The sequence below is a fragment of the Acartia tonsa genome, chromosome 13 (genome assembly GCF_053477335.1).
Source record: "Acartia tonsa isolate MP-2025a chromosome 13, ASM5347733v1, whole genome shotgun sequence".
Lineage (NCBI taxonomy): Eukaryota > Metazoa > Arthropoda > Copepoda > Calanoida > Acartiidae > Acartia > Acartia tonsa.
This window is the reverse complement of record NC_137272.1, coordinates 13,372,746-13,376,734: the sequence shown is the minus strand read 5'-3', so window position 1 is coordinate 13,376,734 and position 3,989 is coordinate 13,372,746.

Here is a 3,989-nt window from a genome sequence, read left to right as displayed (position 1 = left end):
TACATTTTATTAACTAATAGCAAGGCGACTTTATCTTTAATACAATGTAATTGTAATGTATGTTAGTTTGTTATCTTTTCGCTCGAGTAATTTCCTTGTGAATGGTCTGTCGGTGAGTACAAAAGGATCTCGCTAACTGCTGAACCAATAAGGTTCTCCTTTACAGTCCATGGTTCCTAAGAGGGGGGTTTTTAATGCAACCATCTCGTAATCAATGTATAAATGGCACTTAGAATTCGAATTTCGATTTGAAATTTTGCATGAGTAATCCTTGGTAGGTCTATTTTCCCTAAATCGAACAAAAAGTTGGAAAAGTAACGGCTGGCAGCTGGCTGCTCAGCCGTTTTGTGCCTATTTTCAGGGCAAATTCATCATTAATTACGCAGGAATCAACTTTTAAATACATATTTTTGGTTAAATTTATGTTAAATGATAGCACTAACCATTTTTTAAATTTCTAGTACCAGCTGCTAAACGGCTAGAACCGGCTGAAAACGGCTGGGAGCTGCAAAGAGTATGAAGAGTAGATAGGGCATGTGATATGTCTAGGGGTAGGTTTTTATGGTTGCTGAGCTCAAAAATGCTACCAAAAATATTGGCAGCCCATCCATATGGCAGCTGGGTAACAGCTGCAGCTCAGCTGGTAGCGGCCAAGAGTAGAATGAGTAGATAGGGCTTGTAACGTGTCTAGGGGTAGGTTTTTATGGGTGCTGAGCTCAAAAATACTACCAAAAATAGTGGCAGCTCATCCATATGGCAGCTGGGTAACGGCCGCTGCTCAGCTGGGAGCGGCCAAGAGTAGAATGTGTAGATAGGGCTTGTGATGTGTAGGGGTAGGTTTTTATGGGTGCTGAGCTCAAAAATACTACCAAAAATAGTGGCTGCCCATCCATATGGCAGCTGGGTAACAGCTGCAGCTCACCTTGGAGCAGCCAAGAGTAGAAAGAGTAGATAGGGCTTGTGACATGTCTAGGGGTAGATTTTTAAGGGTGCTGAGCTCAAAAATGCTACCAAAAATAGTGGCGGCCCATCCATATGGCAGCTGGGTAACAGCTGCAGCTCAGCTGGGAGCGGACAAGAGTAGAATGAGTAGATAGGGCTTTTGACGTGTCTAGGGGTAGGTTTTTAGCGGAGCTGAGATAAAAAATACTACCAAAAATAGTGGCCGACATATGGCAGCTTGGTAACGGCTGCAGCTCACCTTGGAGCGGCCAAGAGTAGAAAAAGTAGATAGGACTTGTGACGTGTCTAGGGGTAGGCTTTTATGGTTGCTTAGCTCAAAAATACTACCAAAAATTGTGGCCGCCCATCCATATGGCAGCTGGGTAACAGATTTTTTATTTTTGGGAGTAATGTATTAATGAGCTTGGCACCTATAAAAACTTGCACAACTTTGACACATCACAAGCTATGTCTTAAACTGTTTTTAACCTATTTTGAAAGGTATATCAAAAATATACTCTTGGCCGCTCCCAGCTTAGATGCAGCTGTTACCCAGCTGCCATATTGATAGGCGGCCACTATTTTTGATAGTATTTTTGAGCTCAGCACCCATTAAAACCTATCCCTAGACACATCATAAGCGCTATGTACTCATTCTACTCTTGGCCGCTCCCAGCTGAGCTGTAGCTTTTACACAGCTGCCATGTGGATAAGCCGCCACTATTTTTGGTAGTATTTTTAGGCTCAGCACCCCTACCCCTAGACATGTCACAAGCTCTATTTACTCATTCTACTCTTGGCCACTCCAAGGTGAGCTGCGGCTGTTACCCAGCTGCCATATGGATGAGCTGCCACTATTTTTGGTAGTATTTTTGAGCTCAGCACCCATAAAAACCTACCCCTAGACATGTCACAAGCCCTATCTACCCATTCTACTCTTGGCCGCTACCAGCTGAGCTGCAGCTGATACCCAGCTGCTATATGGATGGGCGGCCACTATTTTTGGTAGTATATATGAGCTCAGCACCCCTAAAAACCTACCCCTAGACACGTCACAAGCCCTATCTACTCATTCTACTCTTGGCTGCTCCCAGCTGAGCAGCGGCCGTTACCCAGCTGCCATATGGATGAGCTGCCACTATTTTTGGTAGTATTTTGAGCTCAGCACCAATAAAAACCTACCCCTAGACATGTCACAAGCCCTATCTACCCATTCTACTCTTGGCCGCTACCAGCTGAGCTGCAGCTGTTACCCAGCTGCTATATGGATGGGCTGCCACTATTTTTGGTAGCATTTTTGAGCTCAGCAACCATAAAAACCTACCCTTAGACATGTCACATGCCATATCAACTCTTCATGCTCTTGGCAGCTCCCAGCCGTTTTCAGCCGGTTCTAGCCGTTTAGCAGCTGGTACTAGAAATATAAAAAATGGTTACCTATTGCTATCATTTAACATGAATTAAACCAAAAATATGTTTTAAAAAGTTGATTCCTACGTTATTAATGATGAATTTGCCCTGAAAATAGGCAAAAAACGGCTAAATGGGTGAGCCGCCAGCTGCCAGCCGTTACTTTTCCAACTTTTTATTCGATTTAGGGAAAATAGACCTACCAAGGATTACTCATGCAAAATTTCAGATCGAAATTCGAATTCTAAGTGCCATTTATACATTGATTACGAGATGGTTGCATTAAAAAACCCCCCCCTTATTTTAAGGGAGGGTAACTTCCACCTCCCAAGATTGATAAATTGCCTGTGGAAAAAATACCTACACCTCCAAGTTATTATCTAGCCGTTAGTCTATATTTATAAAGCTTCTCAAAAACTACAGGAATAATCTATTTGCTTTTCATTGAAGCATTTAAGATGTCTTTCTAGTGTTGTCTTATACAGCGAAGGAACTAATTTCTATATAAATTAATAGGGGATACGCCTCTAGCTTCAAAGAGCACTTTTCCCTCCACTTTCTATTTTATTTTTAAAAAAGAAAGTTACAAAATGGGTGTTTAACGGTGATTGGCGGTCGAACAAACCCTAAATTAGGAGTATCTGCGCTACCAAAAATCCGCATAAAACCATTTTATTATAAGTTTCATAAATATTTAATAAGTTTTTGACCATTGGTACATCGTAACATGTACATGAATAAAGGGATAAGTCAGTGAATATAATAAATTAATTATCTATACATGTCTTTTCAGTAAGATCTCGTTCACGGCTAAACTTATTGATATAGGTTTTGAGTGTAGTGGTCCAAGTCATGTTTTATGCTATTTTGTGTAAGAAGCAAAAGTGTAGACCAAGAGATGTAACACTGGTGTATTTAGATTCCCATTTTCCAAACAATGAAAAATAGATTCCAAGGGTCAATCCTACATTAAATTTGTTGATTAGTATTAATTTAGTTCAGTAATCCTCGTCTGCTTGTAGATTGATTTATTTAGCGGCATTCTATGCAAAGTCTTTGAAATTAGCCAAAATAAGAAAAGCTGCTTTAGACCTAGATTTACTTCTTAAATTCAAGACAGCAAAAAAATGAATTTAGACCCATTGTCCCCTCCCTTTATCTTTGAGGGGTGGTAACTATGTATGCATGTATAACTGTTTAATGTAATACTTTCCATAGTGCCTGCTCCTTGGTTACATAACAATAGTCCTTTTAATTAAAAATTCACTTTTTAGCTTCAGTTATATATTTTAAACAATGATTGTAATATCAATAAAATCGAATCAAGTTTTTATGATAGTAGTTGGGCATAATTAACTTTGTCAGTTTGTAACGCTATGGGTTGATAAATGTTATTTTCTCGACTGCTATTTAAGATAGATGCCAGAATTATTTGTGAAGATTCCCCTTACTAATGACCATGCAGTATATAATTTACTTAATCCGTCATTCTGTTATTCATGCTACAAATAGATAGATATTAAAATATATAAAAGCCAGGTATAAGGTATAACCAACAAGCGAAAAAAATCTAAAATAATATTTGGAGGGGCAAATGGAGAGGTCTTTAATTTTACGATGTGTTGCCCCCCATCGAC